Below are 21,843 nucleotides of genomic sequence, written 5' to 3'. Positions count from 1 at the left end.
AAATAAACTAGATAGGACATTGTCTCATTGATGTGAAAATCCAAGATATCGTTTAGAGGAAAGGAAGGGTGACTTCAGAGGTACATCTTCTAGTCGTGAGAAATGGAGCCAGATTCTTCTGTGGAAAGAACCTCACATGAGCTCACCTTCCTGACTGCATTAATGCTCCCTAAGAAGGAAGCATTCCAGGACAAATTCTGGACATCCAGTTTATGAATGGAAAACCAGAAAGAAACTTAGCAAAGATGTTGTAGGAAATATTTAATTAGGAGAACTGCTAAAATTAATTCTTAAAAAGGATAAAGTAGCTGGAAAGGAAAACACTTCAGCAGTAGAGCTGCTCCAAATGCTTTTCCAGTCACCAAATGCAGAACCTCTTCCACTTAAATAAATCATTTTATTATGTGCGTATTCTTGAACTCATTTTCAAGATGTAAGCCTCCAGGTTGTTTGTTCTCATGAGTGATGGTAAACTGGAGTGCTAATTCTTGTCTGACATTAAAAAGAAAATACAATAATTATTTATGGGCTTAATAGAATACATAGTACAGTGATCAGTGATAGTACAGACCCTCCGCACACCATCGACCACGACCCCCTGCTAGCCTGGGCCAGCCTGAGCATTGATGACACCATCAAGACCATGCGCACAATCCACTCCAGCTCTCCATCAGACCCATTCCTGCACCACGTCTTCAACAGAGCAAGCAGCTCCAACGCACCCTACCTGCGCAACGTCATCAATCTCTCCCTCGAGACGGCAACCTACCCAGAGATCTGGAAACACGCCGAGATCAACGCCCTACTCAAAAAACCTAAGGCAGACCCAAGAGACCTCAAGAACGTCCGGCCCATCTCTCTGCTCCCCTTCCCGACCAAGGTCATCGAGAAAACTGACAGCTAACCCGATACCTCGAAGAAAACAGAATCCTGGACCCTTCCCAGTCAAATGATTGATTGATTAATAGTCTTCTAAATAAATACTGCAGTACACCCACAATGTCATAATTAACATTATAAACAAAGAGAATGGAAGGACAATATAAATAATATATCCAATTGCAATAAATCTACTGTTTCCCTTTTTCTCAAACCCTTTTCAAAATAAATGCATTCCACTCTACTCCTGTTTTTAGTTTGACAGTTCTGTTCATTACTGGAAGCGGAGGATGCCATCTTCGGGTGTTGTAGGAAACAAGGTAAAATGGTGAGTCTGCAGATAGAGACCTCTCAAATGAGAAGTGTTATCCAGTGCTTAATTTGAGCCAGTGGTTTCCAGTTCTCGGCACCGGCACTTAATTGTCAATATCGGGACTTATGACAGCCAGGCACATGGTGGTGCTGCTTGTCCAATTTTGTGATTAAATTCAAAAGCAGTTGTTTAATTATTCTATATACATTACAAATGACTAATTACTGCCACCCAAGCCATTCAAAATATCTTAGGTGGCAGGTATTAGTAATGTTTAATGTATAAAAAGTCTGAATTGTCATAAGGAGCGCAATGGGTGGTGCAAGCTGGTGTGGTATTCTGACAATGGCCAAGTCACTTTTTTCTTTACAAATTAAGTTCTGGTGTAATCTGTGCCTCACTGAGGAAGTTCTGTAGATTGATCCCTTGGAAACCCTTCCCTTGAATGGTAGTTTCTAAATTTTCTGCAGTTCTTCTGCAAGGTGTTTCCTCTAGGAATATCTCTCTAGTGTGTTCTTCGAGCATGGGTTACAGCTCTGCCAATTCCATGGCAGTGGGAGAAGAAAGATACCCCTTGCACTTTCATAGGAAATGGGCACAGGAGGAGTCTTTTCTTGGAGTTTTCCAAGCTCTCCTTGCCTGGGTCTGAGTTGTGCTCCCTCTTTGTTGGTCCACCTCCTTTGAGATACATCCTGACAATTCCGAATGGTGTGCAAATATGGAGAGGAGGCTATGCAGAGATGGTGGCCATCCTCATTAGACCTCTTCCTACTGCAGGATCAAGAGCAGGCATGGTGACTGGAGAGAAACTAATGTGAAGGGAAACATCGCTTTGGAAAGAGGTAAACAAGCATTGGCATAGCCAATACGTCTCGTTTTTGGAACCTTATGTTTTTATCCTGAAGTTTTGGCTATTTTGTAGAGCATTGTGGCTGCGGTGCATTATGTTGAAAAGTGATAATGAAAAGTGTTAAGCATTTTTGTTACGTTTATAAAAACCAAGACAACATTATATACAACTGAACAACCCGATTAAAAACAGATTTTAACATGAAAATGTTTAAAGAAATTATGTACTTATGTGATACAGTGATATTATGTGGAGTGTATTTGTTGCATTGAATAGAATGTAATTATGTGACGTGTACTGATGTGGCACTAAGTGTTATCATATTGAGTGTATTTATGTTGCATTGAGTAGAGTGTAATTATGTGGTGTGTAATTATGTGGCCCTGAGTGGTATGTGGAGTGTATTTATTTTGCATTGAGTATAGTGTAATTATGTGGTGTGTAATTATGTGGTACTGAGTGTTATGTGTAGAGTATTTATGTTGCATTGAAAAGAGTTTAAATATGTGACATGTAATTATGTGGTATTGAGTGGTATTTTGTGGATTGTATGTATGTTGCATTGAGTATAGTGTAATTGTGTGGTGTTTAATTGTGTGTCAGTGAGTGGTAGTATGTGGAGTGCATTTATGTTTTAATGAATAGAGTGTAATTATGTGACGTGTAATTATGTGTTACTCAGTGGTATGATGTGGAGTGATATTATGCCGGGTCTGGTGGCTCAGTGGACTAATGCGTCTATTGCAGGGGCCTGTGTTCGACCTCATGGTTGAAATCCCGGTGGGTCCACTCAGCCTTTCATCCATCTGAGGTCAATAAAATGAGTACCATTGAGTTGGGCAACAACAAACATCTGTTATTCAGCGTCAATATACCCGTAGTGGTGAAGATGCGCTTTACAAATACATATGTTATGTTATGTTATGTTTTATCTGGATTGTATTTATGTTGTATTGAGTAGAGTGTAATTATGTGGCATGTAATTATGTTATGTTATGTTATTCACATTTTTTAATGCGCACAGATGCTCCAGCGAAGGAGCGTCCTGGCGCAGGGAAAGGTGGACACAACACAACACTAAAACCAGCAACAAAGAAGCAGGGACACTTAAAACAGGGAAGAATTAAAACAAGAAGGTTTTCAAGGCCCTACGAAAGGATATTAGAAAGGATATTAGATCATCCAAGAGGCGGATTTCCAAGGGAAGCACATTCCAAAGAGTTGCAGCTTTCACTCGAATCCATCCGGCTGAGTCTAAAGCGGGGAACAACCACAAGGGATTGGCCGAGAGATCTAAGTGAACGAGTTGGAACGTAGGGAGAGATAAGTTTGTTGAGTATCTCAGGGGCCGACTCTTGCAGAATTTTAAAGACCAGGCTAAGAGCCTTAAAGTGAATTCGCTTTTTAATCGGTAGCCAGTGCAAGGACCGCAGAGTATTAGAGGTGGGACAGGTCCGTGGCAATCCGACCACCGCCCTAGCCGCTGCGTTCTGTACCCGTTGTAAACGAAGGATCTCGGCTTGGTTCACTCCTAAAAGGAGTGAGCTGGCGTAGTCCAACCGGGAGATAATCATTGCTTGGATGACCAGCTGTCTTGTAGGAGCGTCAAAAAATTTGAGCAGAGGTCTTAGCCCGCGTAATACCCCAAAACAGCATGCCGCCACTCTCTTGGTATGGGTCACAAAGCTTAATGTGTGGTCGAGCCACACTCCCAAATTCCTGAGTTCCAGGACTGGTGCCGGGGCCGGTCCCAGCTCGGGTGGCCACCATCTGTCCCCCCAAAGGTCCGCATCCCTTCCAACGATCATCACCTCAGTTTTTTTCGCGTTCAGCTGGAGACAGTTGTTATTCATCCAGCTAGCCACCTCTCTCAGTCCGTTTCGGAACCTGGGGGCATCCTGCTCGGCATCCCCGCTGATCGTAACCGCTAGCTGAGTGTCGTCAGCATAAGAGACCATGGTTAGGCCCCACTGCCTGGCGACCTCAGCCAGCGGCTGCACGTACAGATTAAAAAGCGTGGGACTCAGGGAGGAGCCCTGGGGCACCCCCAGGTCCAAAGGATGGTACTTGGACTGAAAAGGAGGGGTGGCAACACAGAAGGAGCGATCACTAAGGAAGGAGCGGAACCATTGCAGAGCCGAACCACAAATGCCAATGTCCTGTAGGCGGTGTAGAAGGATGCGATGGGAGACAGTGTCAAAGGCAGCGCTCAGGTCTAATAAAATAAGCGCTGCCGTTTGACCTGCATCCAGCACAGTCCGCAGATACTCAACCATTGCCAGAAGGGCCGTCTCCGTGCTGTGACCAGCACGGAACCCATTCTGCATGGGATCCAGGACATTAGCTCGGGGCATATGCTCCGCGAGGGCCAGATTTACATGGGCCTCCATAACTTTGGCCGGCCAAGGAAGCAAAGAGATAGGGCGGTAGTTTTCTGGTTTTAACGGATCCAAAGATGTTTTTTTTAGGATCGGGGAAACCACCGCTTGCTTCCACTTGGCAGGAACAAGGCCCGAGGTCAGGGAGAGGTTAATCAGTGAACACACTATTGTGCGTCCCTGGAAAGCAACATCCCTGAAAAGGGCAGATCTTAGCGGGTCTGCAGGCGAGCCAGATTTGACTCGCAGAGCCCACTTGGCAAACTCCTCATCAGAAAGAATGGGAAGAGAGTGCAGCGACGGGCAGCTACTGGAGCCCCTCCAGGGGATCACAGGTGGCGTTGTGCTTGGAAACGCCTGGTAGATGTTCTTAACTTTGTCCAAGAAGAAAGTAGCTAGGGCTTCGCAGTGGGAGATGGAACTATCCAACTGCGGGGCAACTCTCTTTGCCATCAGATCTTTTATGGTTTTAAAGATGGTCTTAGTAGGATTGAGGCTGTTCCGGAATTCGGCTGCGTAAAACGCCGCCCGGGTCCTGCATATAGCTCGATGGTAGAGCTTAACAGAGGCCAGGTAAGCGTTTTTTCTAACGGCGTCATACGTCTTACGCCACTCCCTTTCTGCCCGTCTACAGGAGGACTTCAAGGCGCGCAGCGCACTGTCGTACCAGGGGCTGGCCTGCCGGGAACTGGACTTACTGGAGATGATAGGTACCAGGGCGACAAGCGCCTTAGTAATCCAATTACAGAACAGGTCATAGCCCGAAGTAGCATTCAGCAGAGGACCTGGAGGCTCAGCAGCCATGATGTAATGAAGGTCCTCTAGCCTAAGTTTGTTCCAGTGGCGCCGAGGAATCCGCTTAGAAGGTGGAATAGTGGGGGTAGCAGGAAGGGGTATGTGGCACTGAGTGGTATTATGTGGGGTGTATGTTGCATTTAGAATAGTGTAATTAAGTGGCATGTAATTATGTGGCAGTGAGTGGTATTTTGTGTTGCATTGAGGAGAGTATAATTATGTGGAGTGTAATTATGTGGCACTGAGTGGTATTATGTGGAGTGTATTTATGTTGCATTGAGTAGAGTGCAATTATTGAATTGAATGGAATTAAATTGAAATAACATTACTAAAGTGCATGGCAACCTGGGAGCATCCCAGTGCTGTGGCATGTTATTATGTGGCAGTGAGTGGCATTATGTGGAGTGTATGTTGCATTTATTAGAGTGTAATTATGTGGTGTAATTGTGTGGTTTTGAGTGGTGTTATGTGAAGTGTATTTATATTGTATTGAGTAGAGTGTAATTATGTGGCATGTTATTAAGTGGCAGTGAGTGCTATTATGTGGATTGTATTTATGTTTTATTGAGTAGAGTGTAATTATGTGGCATGTAATTATATGACAGTGAGTGGTATTTTGTGTTGCATTGAGGATAGTGTAATTATGTGGAGTGTATTTATGTGGCACTGAGTGGTATTATGTGGAGTGAATTTATGTTGCATTGAGTAGAGTGAAATTGTGTAGCATGTAATTATGTGGCAGTGAGTGGTATTATGTGGAGTGTATGTTGCATTTAGTAGAGTGTAATTATGTGATGTAATTATGTGGATTTGAGTGGTGTTATGTGGAGTGTATTTATATTGTATTGAGTAGAATGTAATTATGTGGCATGTAATTATGTGTTAATGAATTGTATTATGTGAAGTGTAATTATGTTGCATTGAGTAAAGTGTAATTATGTGGCATGTAATTATATGACACTGAGTGGTATTTTGTGGAGTGTATGTTGCATTTAGTAGAGTGTAATTACGTGTAATTATGTGGTACTGAGTGGTGTTATGTGGAGTGTATTTATATTGTAGTGAGTAGAGTGTAATTATGTGGTGTGTTATTTTGTGGCACTGAGTGATATTATGTGGATTGTATTTATGTTGCATTGACTAATGCATAATGTAATTATGTTACACTGAGTGTTATTATGTGGGGTGTACGTTGCATTTAGTAGTGTGAAATTATGTGGCATGTAATTATGTGGCAGTGAGTGGTATTATTTGGAGTGTATGTTGCATTTAGTGCAGTATAATTTTGTAGCATATAAGTATGTGGCACTGAGTTGCATGATGCAGAGTTTTTTGTTGCATTGAGGAGAGTGTAATTATGTGGAGTGTAATTATGTGGCACTGAGTGGTATTGTGTGGAGTGTATGTTGCATTTAGTACAGTGTAATTTGGAAATTAAGGACCTTTGCCCTAGAACAATATAGTTAGTTAGCAATTGAGTGAGTTAGTTAGTTTGTGAGAGAGTGAGTTAGTGAGATAGAAGAGTGAGTGAGTTAGTGATTTAGTGAGAGATAGCTTGAGAAATGGAGTTAGTTACTAAGTGATAGGTTTAGAGTGAGTTACTGAGTGAGAGAGTGTCTTAGTTTTTGAGAGAGAGTTATTTTTTAGATAGACTGAGCTAGTTAGCATGAGAGTGTTAGAGAGTAAGTTATTGAGGCAGAGAGTTAATGAGAGAGATCATTTTTGAGAGTTTATTTTGAGAACACGGATCCCACCCCTGCTACCTTGGGCCGTAGCAGTCTCGGGTCCGTGGGGGATGGGCGGCATGTCCAGCTCCCCCAAACCGCAACTTACAAAGGTTGTGGCTGAACCATTCATTGTGTGTGCATGGGGCACCAGTGGTACGGACATACTCACGTCGACGAGGCTTGCCAAGAGTATATACGTGAGTGGAGAAGTGTGGCTCAATGGTTAGAGCGGCAGACCCTGATGCAGAGGTCTAGCCCGGGACCAGGGTTCAATTCCCCGCCTCGGCGGGTCTTGAGCTCAAAAATTCCACGGACCTGATAATTCTCGCCTCGGTGCCTATTCCAATCATGGAGTCCCACTCTGCAACTATGGGCAATAGCTTGCTTAATCTCCACAACGGCCCCCACAACGCTAAGGATGCCTGGCCTCCACCTTGGGGGTGCCCAGGAGTGGACACCTCACAGGGAAAGCCAGGATGGGTTCCACAGCGGTATTCGTACAAGCGCCTTGAGACCCTTGCGGGTGAGTAGTGTGCTATACAAGTATCAGTTTACATTTTACGTAATATTTGATCTGCACTTCATCGTTAGGCAAGACATGTATCATAACTGGTAAATAATGCAATGTTAAATAAATGTCAGTAGTTTATTACAGTACACTCCGAGCAGAACTGACCATGGTGCTCAGCTAACAGGGGGTGTGATGTCCACACGCGATAAGACCAGTTTAATGTCATTTCACCCGACCCAGGAGCCACTTACGTACGAGATGTGTATTCTTTTTACATATTGAATGAATGAATGTACACTTGTAGAGCGCATGGCTACCAAAGGCCTCCCAGTGCTAGAGACAGAGCCGACAACTGAAAACCAACACAGGAATTAAGGGAACAACAGAGTCTGCAGGAGTGTACGGAAGGACAGGTAGTTATCCTCGAGCCGAACGTGGTCTGGTAACTGATTCCAATCCTTAGCCACCATGAATGCAAACAGCCATCCCCACTCCGAGCTCAATTTACTCTGGGCACTGCTGCCAGGTGCTTCGTTTCGGATCGTAATGCTCTTTTAGGGAGGTATGGCGTGATGATAAATCGGAGAATCGTGGGAGCCCTAGAAAAGAGAGACTAGTGGGCAATGCACAGAGCCTTAAACTGTATTCTTTCGGCCACAGGCAACCAATGCAGAGAGATGAGATGAAGTTTAGCAGATTCCCGATTATGAGCCTGTATGAGGAGTCACGCAGCACAATTTTGGACCATTTGCAGTTTTCTTATCGTAGAGCAAGGTGAGCCTAGATAGGGCACAATGACGTAGTCAAGCCGCGAGAGAATCAGGAAATGCATCTGGTTATTAATAACCCCTCTAAAGTGGTTTATCTCTACAAATCTACTTTCTTTGCGAAAATCCTGCCTGGGAAAATGGCCTCCTTAGTAGCTCCAAGAACCCGGTGTGGAACACAGAGTAGACAGTATCACTTTGTGAGGAGCAAAATATCAGAATATGTAATGATTTAATGAATGACAGCGCGCATTCCTAGTCAAGCATTTCCCTTGCGGGAGCGAGCAGGGGCACCATCTGTTTGCAAGGTAATTACAAACAGATGTCGCCAAATCTCGCTCTCACAAGGGAAATGCTAAATGTGCACGATTTTCGCCAAAATGCTGATCGATTACAAAAGGTCCCCTCCAATGAAGCGCATGTGCGCTGCGTAGGCGAGACCTAAAAAGAGCTAAGTTTCAGGCAAAAGAAATCCGTTAAAAACATGACAATGTTATGACATCAGGAAAAAGGATAGTGGAAAAAGAAACAGACCAAGCATATCTTGCTGAACATGATGGGGTAGACAATGATGTAATGCAATTATATACCAAAGCTGTCTATAGGGCCATAACTAGTAGAACCACTGCAAGGAGGGAGCAAATGAGCGACAGACCTTTCTAACTGCATTTTTGGTTTCATTTATGTTTGTAAAATTCTTTTGTTCATTGAACCCAGACTGGTCTTGAATTAAAATGCCTCTCTACCCTAGCTATAGGTGCTCCTACAACTTCCGTCCTAAGACACCCAAATACATGACACTACAAATAGATTAAGTAATACTTTTAGGGAAAGGATGGAGAGGCTGTGGTCTTGAGCAATGCCCCAGATGTTTTTAGGCTAACATTGAGTCTAAAATGTCAAATTTAGTCTTGTGATGGAGGGGTAATGGATAAAGACTGGTTTTACCCACCGTGTGAAATTAATCAAAAAATGAAAAAGGACACTTGTAACAATTCTAAACCATTGGTTAGAAAAATAGTTGGAACACCCTCAAAAACTCAATGTTGTTTGGAAACGCGGTATATATGTTTCATCCGCCCCACATTGAAGTTGTGGCAGTTATCAAAGGATGTTCCAATTAGTGTTGGGTGCCAGCCTCATCCAGAGGCACCTCTGGTCTAGAGTGCAGTGTCCAGAGATAGAGGGTTTCCCCCCACAAAAAGTGTAAAACCAGAATTCTTGAAAAAAGGAAGAAAATATTAAAAAGAGAAAAACACCCTGATTTTTTAATATGGGGTGAGATTCTGCTGTTATAAAATATGCTGATACTTCAGAAAGATCGAGTTACTAGATCTGTGAGTATTATAATGAAATTGTCGACATGTTTCAGCTCCTTTTGGCCCTAGGGGTCTATGGAGCTTTCGTCAGGACTAACATACATGAATATTTACTCACACGACTTGTACAGTATTTTGAAAAGGTCGGTTTTTTTTACACTTGGTTAGGAAAACCAGCTATCCAACTTCTGTAATAAAAATAGAGAGACATACAACAATACACAAACAGCCTGATTCATCAAGCCGAAATCTGCTCCCAAAGGGCCAGATTCTGAGAATCTGGCCCTTTGCGAGCGCTATTTTTGCATTTGGGATTCATCATCCCAAATGCAAAAATCGGTAATAGCGATTTCGCTATTTTGCGAGGAATTACATTTAAGGAATCTCTATTTGAGATTCCTTAAATTCAATTCATCATCCATTTAAAAATTGCGAATTCGCAATTTCGGCCCGCTATTTACCGCGAGGTCAAACCTCGTGGTAAATAGCGAAAACTTAGAAAAATGCTTTTAAAAGCATTTTTCTAAGTTGCATGTTGAACACACACATGTCCTGTGGACATGTGTGTGCGCAACACCTGTTTCAATTTGCATTTAAGGGGTGCTACAGGGTGTCCGTTGGACACCCCTGGCACCCTTTAAATCGCTATCTAATTTGCGATTAGCAAATTGCTAATCGCAAATAAGGAATACTCCCCATTCATTCCTATGGGCCTTTTGGCCCATAGGAATGAATGGGGAGTATTCCTTATTTGCGATTAGCAATTTGCTAATCGCAAATAAGGAATGTATAGGAATCGCATTTCTTTATGCAATTTCTACATGAATCCCGTTTTGCAAGTCCTTAATAGCGATTCGTTATGAATCGCTATTAGGGGCTCGCAAAACGGGAGAATGATGAATCAGGCTGAAAGTTCATTAAACTGTATGGTTGATTGATCCTTAGGAGGGGGAGAGGGGGGAAAAGAGGAAATTACCATCTTCTTAAATGTAAGTATTTTCTTACAAATTTCTGAATGGAAGGTATATTTTGTAGAGGATTAAGATTGACGGGCTGCGTGTTATCCAGAGATATTAGTCTTTGTTTTCGGAGACACATTATATAATCTGACAGTATATTTTTATGTGTGACAGTATATTGTTTGTGGTGCAATTATCCATTATGTCTTTAATACCTAAAGGATTTCATTTTCATTTCTTGGTATAGTATGGTGTATGGTAGTCTATCAGTGGATACACTGCATCATAGAATTCCGAACAGTGATTATGGTGGTCCGGATTGAATCTAATAAATAGCTGCAAAACATATTTTCACAGACAGTGGCTCGTAAATTAGATATCTTTTTTGAAAACACTGAACATAAAAACATAAAATCTCAACGAGTAGCTAGCACTAGTTCCACTTCTATAAGGATATACTTGTTCCCCGTGAGGTTGCTCAAGCTCAGTATGTTAGTATACTCCCACCTGGATATGTAAGGCGAACATCACGCCGGTTACCTTAATATGAGGTTAACAAAGAGATCTGTCCTACCTGTTTATGTAGAACTCGATTCTCCATCAGGGGGATTCCGCTAAATTAAGCGCAGAGCTGATGGAAAAGGGGGGCCAAATCATTATAAACGCCGCTATTGCGTCTTACCGATTTCTTCTCTGAGTATCTCAGTGCCGCCATTACCCGCGTGGTGAACTCATCTGGGACTTGTGCTGACTCTGCCCCCAGATGCCGGGTCTGTGCTTTGAGCTCATATTTGAAGGGGCCATGAATGATGCTTGAATAGAGACTGTTTTTTTTTGTAGAAAACTTTACGCATCCCTTTGGCTATTGATATATGAACAGGCTTCTTTTTTGTCAAGTCGATACGGCAAAACCTGTATATTCTCATTATGTGAGGACGTGTGTACGTTTATTTATGATGTTACGTCCTTTGGCACAGCTTTATACAATATTGATCTTGATTTTCTAGGACATTAATTTAGGCAGCAAGTGTTATTATTTCGCGAATTGATGCCATGGTACATTATCATTTAGACCTTGTTCATGGGTATGAAGACGATTCACCCACCTCTGTTCCTTTTCGTACAGTATTTTCTCAGAATTTTGGGACTTGTCTGTTAGCATTTCAATCACAGTCCAGTGGAGGTCGTCACAAGAGTGGTTCATTTCTACGAAATGTGAACATAATTTTGTGGTGTTCTTTTCCAGTCTAATGTTCACCAACTCTTATTTTTACTTTTCGGCAAGTCATCCCTATGTATTTCTTTTTACAGGGGCAGCTTACCATGTAGATGACGTGAGAGGAATTGCAATTTGTATGCTGTCTCTTTGTCCACAATAAGGTCTCTGATAATTGTAATGTTTTTGATGCTGTGGTTGTTTTGCATGCTACACACGTGCCACAAGGATAATGCCCTTTAATAGGTGTCATTGAGACTAGACCCCTGGCTAAAGTTTACCTACACAGCCAATAACACACGACTAGACTTTCTAGATCTCACAATTTTTACAGAAAACAACATCTTATAAACCAGAACCTACACCAAGCCAACGGCCAAGAATAGCCTATTATCATACAAAAGCTATTACCCAAAGCCACTCAGAGATAATCTCCCATACAGCCAATTTTTACGGCTCAAAAGAAATTGTAGCAAAGATGAAGACTATAAGACACAAGCCCAAGAACTGAGCGAAAAATTAAAGAATAGAGACTGTACCCAGAAAACAATCAAGAGATGCAGAAAAAGAGCTAACAACCAACCGAGAGAATGTCTCCTGCAAATCCACCCAAAAGCACAAATACAAGACCTAACTACCTGCGTAACAACCTTTTGCCCGTCCACCTATGATGTGCAAAAAATGGTAAATAAAAATTGGCACATATTGAACACTGGGAAATTTGATTGGCCCAAACCGAGATTTGCCAATCGAAGAACAAAACATCTGAAAGAAGTTTTGGTGCACACATGACCTTCAAAGAAACAACCATTGGCCATAACAAGAGATGTCTCAATGACACCTATTACAGGGCATTATCCTTGTGGCACGTGTGTAGCATGCAAAACAACCACAGCATCAAAAACATTACAATTATCAGAGACCTTATTGTGGACACAGAGATAGCACACAAATTGCAATTCCTCTCACGTCATCTACATGGTAAGCTGCCCCTGTAAAAAGAAATACATAGGGATGACTTGCCGAAAAGTAAAAATAAGAATTGGTGAACATAAAAGTAACATTAGACTGAAAAAGAACACCACAAAATTATGTTCACATTTCGTAGAAATGAACCACTCTTGCGACGACCTCCACTGGACTGTGATTGAAATGCCAACAGACAAGTCCCAAAATTCTGAGAAAATACTGTACGAAAAGGAACAGAGGTGGGTGAATCGTCTTCATACCCATGAATAAGGTCTAAATGATAATGTACCATGGCATCAATTCGCGAAATAATAACACTTGCTGCCTAAATTAATGTCCTAGAAAATCAAGATGAATATTGTATAAAGCTGTGCCAAATGACGTAACATCATAAATAAACGTACACACGTCCTCACATAATGAGAATATACAGGTTTTGCCGTATCGACTTGACAAAAAAGAAGCCTGTTCATATATCAATAGCCAAAGGGATGCGTAAAGTTTTCTACAAAAAAAACAGTCTCTATTCAAGCATCATTCATGGCCCCTTTAAATATGAGCTCAAAGCACAGACCCGGCATCTGGGGGCAGAGTCAGCACAAGTCCCAGATGAGTTCACCACGCGGGTAATGGCGGCACTGAGATGCTCAGAGAAGAAATCGGTAAGACGCAATAGCGGCGTTTATAATGATTTGGCCCCCCTTTTCCACCAGCTCTGCGCTTAATTTAGCGGAATCCCCCTGATGGAGAATCGAGTTCTACATAAACAGGTAGGACAGATCTCTTTGTTAACCTCATATTAAGGTAACCGGCGTGATGTTCGCCTTACATATCCAGGTGGGAGTATACTAACATACTGAGCTTGAGCAACCTCCCGGGGAACAAGTATATCCTTGTAGAAGTGGAACTAGTGCTAGCTACTCGTTGAGATTTTATGTTTTTATGTTCAGTATTTTCAAAAAAGATATCTAATTTACGAGCCACTGTCTGTGAAAATATGTTTTGCAGCTATTTATTAGATTCAATCCGGACCACCATAATCACTGTTCGGAATTCCATGATGCAGTGTATCCACTGATAGACTACCATACACCATACTATACCAAGAAATGAAAATGAAATCCTTTAGGTATTAAAGACATAATGGATAATTGCACCACAAACAATATACTGTCACACATAAAAATATACTGTCAGATTATATAATGTGTCTCCGAAAACAAAGACTAATATCTCTGGATAACACGCAGCCCGTCAATCTTAATCCTCTACAAAATATACCTTCCATTCAGAAATTTGTAAGAAAATACTTACATTTAAGAAGATGGTAATTTCCTCTTTTCCCGCCTCTCCCCCTCCTAAGGATCAATCAACCATACAGTTTAATGAACTTTGTGTATTGTTGTATGTCTCTCTATTTTTATTACAGAAGTTGGAGAGCTGGTTTTCCTAACCAAGTGTAAAAAAAAACCAACCTTTTCAAAGTACTGCACAAGTCGTGCAAGTAAATATTCATGTATGTTAGTCCTGACGAAAGCTCCATAGACCCCTAGGTCCAAAAGGAGCTGAAACATGTCGACAATTTCATTATAATACTCACAGATCTAGTAACTCGATCTTTCTGAAGTATCAGCATATTTTATAACAGCAGAATCTCACCCCATATTAAAAAATCAGGTTTTTTTCTCTTTTTAATATTTTCTTCCTTTTTTCAAGAATTCTGGTTTTACACTTTTTGTGGGGGGAAACCCTCTATCTCTGGACACTGCACTCTAGACCAGAGGTGCCTCTGGATGAGGCTGGCACCCAACACTAATTGGAACATCCTATGATAACTGCCACAACTTCAATGTGGGGCGGATGAAACATATATACCGCGTTTCCAAACAACATTGAGGTTTTGAGGGTGTTCCAACTATTTTTCTAACCAATGGTTTAGAATTGTTACAAGTGTAATTTTTATTTTTTGATTAATTTCATACTCACTTCGGGGACAGAAACGGACACATCGATTCCTCATCCCTACCTGCTGATTAATTGGTTTTACCCACCACCAGACAACTTTCAGTTTTATTTCCCTGTTTGTAAGGAGAAGGTGTGTAATACTATAGAGGGGGAAAAAGCAGGACTATTTTGAGCAAGACTCACATGACGAGACCCATCATAGACAATTCCCTATGACAAGGAGCAGAAATGATGATGAAGAATCCCACCTACTGTGATTGAGGGCCCCTTGTTCTTTTAATAGTTTTCACCTGCTTTTTAGAATAACACCCAAGGGCATGTTCACAAACGGAACTTACACTTTTAATTTGCACCTGTAATTTACTCCTTCATTTATGAGGTACGTTAATACCTTTGGCTATTCACAAAATCCAAGTATAAAGTTACTCAAAAGTGTAGACTTATACATCTGCGCCCCCTGAAATAGGGGTAGTTGTATTTCCAAGTTTAAACTACAATTACCAAAAAGAAACACATGGCCAACCACTGGTACTGCAACACCCACTCATAGAATATAATGGATACAGAGACTTGAAATAAAACCCCATAGGTAATATTGTTAATGAAGTTGCTGGTTCCCTGTGCTCAGTGAGCATAAAGTATGGCAGGTGCCAGTTGAAGTACCAACAAGAGCCATGTGTGCCACCCTGAATTGCTTTAGGAAATGTCTACCAATTTGAAAAGTAGTCTTTATTTAGGTATGTTGTTTCTGAACGGCTTGCCTACAGCTAGTATGAATGCAAACCAAATTAACTGTGTTGTACCCAAGTGAGGAGCATATGCTCCCAGTTCAACAGAGCATGTTCTGTGTTGTTCTTGGTGCTCAGGATAATATTAAGCAGAAGAGGAACAAGCTCATCTGTGGAAAAACCCAGCGATTTCTGATGACGATTTGATTTGATACAAGGTAAAGTGGAATGTTTCACACAGCCTGATGAGAAGAGGCTGGATTTTCTACTTGTTATGTATGGCTCTCGTAGAGATCCTCTGTTGTTTATTTCAGTTTCTGAATCTCATAACCCACTGCTAAGACACAGAAACAGTTGATAACAAAACTGGGTACCCACTGTTGTGCAGTCATAGAGGCCTTCCGGCAAGGGTGACATGTCTCCCTGAGAGCCTGTCAGTGCAGCGCTGCTTGTCTGCTTAGACTGAAAGCAGAAAGCATAGCTACAGGAGGGAGAAGGAAGGCAGGGAAGGGAAGGTGGTAGGGTTTGGTCAAGGATGGCAGGTCGTTTTTTTTTGGGATACATAATAGAGGCCAAGTTATGTATGGCTCCCTCATTATCATCTGCCTCATGCAGAGTTGAAAGCAGAGGCAGATGATTTTGGGGGCCATACATAACATAAAATTATAGAGGGCTAAAAAGTGACTTAAGGGGTGTTTTTCACCTTGGGGTTTGGAGTGACATGATAGACAACTTGAGCTTTGCTCTTGTCTATTTGATGTCACTCAGCATCCCTTGGTGAAATACATTCCTTAATTCACTGTTACCCATCTATAAATCTATTTGTACTAGGAAATAGCACAGATGTGGCAAGGTTGCAGAACACTCCACAGAGACACCTCCAGGTACGCGCCCCTCTCCACAGTAGTTATAGGGGGGTGAACAATGTACTACGTTGCATAGAACTGCCACACACACCAATATGCAGGGGTGTGTGGCTTGAAATATAAGTCCTGAGCCATAGTTGTAACAGGGATTAGCTGGTTATCTAAACATAACCCCTGATATCAGCTTTACCCTTTGGCCTGGGCCTGGCAAAAACCCTAAACACAAAAAAACCTTGGGTCTCGAAAGGGAAAAAACAGGGACGGAGGAGGCTGACTACACAGGAGGCGTCCCTTTAAAGGACGGTTCCCCTCACCCACCAAAGGTGGCATGCTTTATCATTGGGAATCCTCCTTGCACCTTAAACCTAGCCATGGTGCGGGCTACAACCCCCTCGCTGTGAGGAAGGAGCTCAGGGATGTTTTGTTTGTCAGAGGGGGTAAAGCTAAGACCCAAAGTGAGCTAGCTCGGTGTAGTGAAGGGTGGAGTGCTAATAGTGAGGTGAGTTAAAACTAGCTGTAGTGTTTACCACATTGTTCATTCTGGCTGCCCTGTGCTAGGATTAAAAACAGCAAACGAATCAAGGTGTACAACGAAAACCATAAGATCGAATCATACTGATTTAGATCAAAACCCCACCAGCAAGTCAGTGTGACGTTTATCAGCCGGGACCCAGGGTGAAAGCAAAGTCATTGTGGACACCAACTCTCACTACCGCTTTTTCTGCCATGGCCTTCGTCCGAGACCTGCACACTGCTTAGTCCTGTATCCTTCACCCAAGCCGCGGTATCCCTCAGCCTGACTCTGCATCCAAGAGGAGCTGACGTGGAATCACACGCAGCCTCATCCTGCTCCAGCCAGCGAGTCGCTAGCGCTGCAGGTTCCTCTCCCTCCGATCAGGTATGTGTGAGTCCAGCTGCCGCCATTTTTGTTGCTCTCTGCTCAGCATTGCATTCCACAGCCTCCACCAGCTTCTGTAGTTTGAGACAACGAACCGAACAGCGAACAGTGCAAAGGGGTCTTAGTGATGCTTCCCTGAACTATTTATGACATTATTGTTGCACTGGCATCTCGATGATAAAGGATTAATCCATCTGCTGGCAGTAGACTCACAAAAGTACTGCAAACTTGAGTGTCAGCTCTCTGGTGCCCCTCCCCCCCCCAAAGGTAACTTATAGTTATGAGTAATTTACACATGTAAGTTTACCATTACAATTTGTAGTAACTTTACTACTTTAGGCTGTTCACAAAATCCAAGTGTAAGGTTACTACAAAGTCTAGACTTACACAATCCCACCCCTGGAAAAGGGTGAGACACCAAAGTTAAGAGTGTAAAGTTACAAGTGCCACAAAGGAGCTGTAGTATGCCCAGCACCACAGATGGATAACAACTGATACTGCAACACCCCCAGCCCCCGAATGAAAATAATGAAATCTCCATATGGTAAAGTATAGGAAAAATGTAAGGTTTCTTGAACTTCGAAATAAAATAGTAAAAATAGTAACAAAATAAAAATAATAAAAAAATATTTTTTAAGTTAAATATCGATGTCAATTATTTTATATATTTATTGTAAATGTATAACAAACGAAAAATGCGGCAGCAATACTAAATTAATTTTGAATTAAAAATGATATTAATTTAACTATATTGAATTAATGGAAATAATTTTTTCTGAAGTTTAAATTGAAAAAAAATCCCATCTAAAGTAAATAAATATATTTTATTATGTATGAATACATATTAGAAGTAATGTATAGATTTTATTTAAAGTTAATTAAAACTAATGTAATGATATAATAATGTTACATTAATTTTAAGTTCATAAAAAGTTAAACAATATGTTAACAATCAATTAAAATATATTTTATTTTCGGATATAATTTTTAATATTAAAATATATTTATTTATGTTTTTGGTTATTTAAGTTATATAATTTTTTTAAACATTATTTCCGGTTGGGTGATATTTTTTGTCTGTGCCTCCATTACTTTCTATTTATGGGTGTTGCAGTACCACTGGTTGGACTGGTTGGACTAAATCCACTTCTCAGCGGAAGTACATTTGCTACTTTTTTTGGTCCTTTTTGGCAGTAGTAACTATAGAAGTGCAGTTTGTGAATAAGAGCGGGCTTATTGGTGGGTGACTGCATCTCCCTCCTTGTACTCTGCCCCAGCCCTCTCTTAACTCCTCCTTAACCCTCCATAAACCCCTCTCCGTTAGTCACAAATATTTTGATTTGCAAGGTATGCCCCCTGTCCGTCCTACAATAAGAATGCAAGTCTGTTGAGTCTCTGCAGTCAGGCCAGAGATCTCTGCACAGAAAAAAGATAGGACATACGGAGGCATAGGCCTTCGTACGTAGTTGGTGAAAAGCATTTTGTATGTTCTTTAGAAGTATAATTATAGTACTACAAAATATACCACAAAATGCATTTTAAGAATAGGCCACCTAGTGTGCTCTAGGTTGATAATATAAACAGTTATTTTACTCAAACCACTTTTGGAAGCAGAACAGTTAACATAGATGAGACAAAACTGCTTAGTCTGAATTGTTTACTATCTCAAACCTGGAAGTTAATTACATCAGACATAATTGTGTGCTTATTAATGATTTAAAAGTATGTCTCTGAAAACATTTCAGTTATAGTTTGTTTTTTATGCAAGATGCTATTTTCATATCAAGTCTCGGAAAGATCGATGAAGACCCCTTTTTTATCCACACTCAGCCCTGAGCTGCAACCAAAGGTCGAAGAGGAAACTGGGGGATTGATCAGTCGGCTGCCTGGCTTGTAACTGGCACCTCTTAGCAAGCAGGACTACTTGTAGAATCTTCTTGTGGATGTTCATGTCTTTTCTGGGACCCTGACTAGTACAACTCGACCACTACTCCCATTGTCACCCAAAACTCATGACATTATTAGTTCCTCTTCAAATGTATTAACCTACTAATGCTTACATAGTTACTCTGGGTTTAAGTTACATTTGGATGCTAATAGAAAGCCTTCATTTATTTTACTTAGTTCGTAGAATTTACACTCTTCAATGTTCTACAACATAGGTTACATAATTTTGTATTTGTATAGTGCAGCGTTTAATAATTACTTGTCTCTTGGTGCTTTGTACTGTCACATGGCCCATGGGGACATTGTTGTCCTCTCTAAGTTAGCATGAGCACGCTGAAGCTTGCCCGCTGCTTTGCGCACGTTTCTGCTCAACTTTATTTTTTGCAATAATTTTTATGGCTGTTTTCACATGAGAACTCATCGCTGTGTTCACACTCTGCAGGTTCCTGGGATATTGACTGAACATTGTGAGCAAGGTTGAACAACAATGTCCCATGTTATTTTGTTCTGGGCAGGCATTAGCCCTTAGACAAAACATACCGATGCAGCTGTTGTTTGGGACGATGTACTTTCGTTTTATTAGAATACACAAATACGTAGCATACATTTTGAGAGGGACCTTTCCAGGGAGAAGAGCGAGACAGCCTCTATGATGTTGATCTACTCTCTATTGGATAAGGTATGGGGTCTGCTGACAGAGCCCAGATTTCCTCTAATATATAATAACACTGCTTCCTAGCAAGGGGAGGGAGGTTAGCCTGCCTTCATGATATATGGACTAGCTGCTATGCTGACTGTATTAGTAATATGCATTTTTCTGCTTGTTGTGGCACATATACTGCAATTTATGGCATGTTAGTTAAAATAAATATTTTAAACTGTATCGTGTCTCTATCAGATTTTATTGTGGACAAGTACAAGAGTGTGACAAAAGTATGTGTCTTGTTACTACGATTCCTGAGAGATCTGGGCGTGTTGTGTTCTGGGGTGTCTAATCACATGTTTCTTTGTGAGAGAGTAGAAGAGCAAGTGAGACACTATAGCTAGTCGTTCCTGGGTTCATGGGTACCAAGGTGGTATGATGACTCAGTCGCTATACACCCAGGTCATATAGTCCTGCGCATAGTTCTGGTTTTGGGCAGAATCCCTGCAACAAGGTGCCGCCGACGTTTGGTCTGGCACTTATTCACGAAACCCCTGAGTAGTGCATGTGATTGTCCATGATACCCTCTCACCGGTTCTCTGAGACGTCCGTGGTGTGGGAGCTTAGCCTTGTATATTTCTAGGGTGTACCTATTTTTATAGGCTTTCAAAGCTTGAAGTTATAAAGGTATTTTGGACATTTTTTGCACTGCTGTTTTACTTGTTCCTTTCTTTATAAACATGGTACAACCAGTAGCTAGTGCGGCAGTTACAGCATACTAAACTCAACAGGGAGTCTCCAATGCAGGGGCAAACATTATTTTCGTGGTTGAGGCTGATCCAGCATACCGCTTTGCGGTATTTTATTCTTTGGTTACATTTCCAGCAGTAGATGCGAATGATAAGTTGTTTCATGAATATACAGTCACTGCTCCTCCAGCAGCGTATTGTCTATATGCATTGATTGAATTTCCTTTGACATCATGGGACCATACCATTTGGTTTGATGGCGCCCTTCCTCAACTGTTTCTTTTGTTTGAATGGGCCCCTTGTCTATCGATAGGGGCCACCTGGCCTGTTTTGGATGGTTTTACACTGCACCTTAATTATCTCAATGTTACTATGGTAGAGATATGACTATTGTACACACAATTTGTTCACCTTCATAGACGTGTCATACAGTTTATGTCGCGTGCCCTTCAGGCAGCTCCAACTGGAGCTGTTCCCCAGCCACCAGGACACGGCGGTGGACTTGTGATTAGTGATTAGTCCTGTCATGATTAACTCGGTGATGGGCAAATGTCCTCGAAATCTTGATGACTTGCCGTTTTGGCTTACACAGAAATTTGAGTAGCTTGTGGAGGTTTTTCCACACACAATTCCTGCTGAAAAACACAGGATCCTAACAATGAGTATGCACAGTGGGCTGTTTCCTTCTTTGGCTGACTGCACCACCTCGGGGACTGTGTTTGCTTCTATGTATACACTGTGGTTTGTCACCCCCTCAATGAACATTCTTATGAGCGTTCTGAAAAAGGTACAGGATGAACACGGGGCTGGTCCAGCCCTGGATTTGGGGATGAAGTTAGTGGGAATGTTCTCTATTGTCGCCGATATGATTCTGGTTAACCTTATGGGTTTGTTTACACGTACGTCAACGTCTAGGCGGACGTGGATCAGCAGCGAAGGTTGTCGATTATCATTGCGGATGTGTATATATCTTTAGGACGCAATAGCTTGGGAATTCAACCATTAACACAAGCACCTAGTAAGCCTTCTCCTGATAAGGAAGGTCATCCATTCTTTCCTAAAAAGGCTTGGAACAAGAACCAGTAGCAACAAAAACAGAAACCTGGTTCTCGTGCAGGTTCGCCTCCATCTAACGCTTCTGAACGTAGAAATGATTTGCGTGACCGCTCACAAAATGTAAATACCCGAGAGATTCCAGGTTCCTGATCCTCGTTCTCCTCGTTCCTTTCAGGAATCATCAGATCAACAATTCGGTGGAGGTAGGCATAAGAATCACATACAAGGCGAGTCCACGCAAGCAAGATGTGACCCGCAGGGACAGTTTGACATGAAAGTCAAGCAGGAGGAACCACCTCAATATCGTG

The sequence above is a fragment of the Lissotriton helveticus genome, chromosome 2_1 (assembly GCF_964261635.1).
Source record: "Lissotriton helveticus chromosome 2_1, aLisHel1.1, whole genome shotgun sequence".
Lineage (NCBI taxonomy): Eukaryota > Metazoa > Chordata > Amphibia > Caudata > Salamandridae > Lissotriton > Lissotriton helveticus.
The sequence above is the reverse complement of the archived record's forward strand: the minus strand, read 5'-3'. Positions refer to the sequence as shown.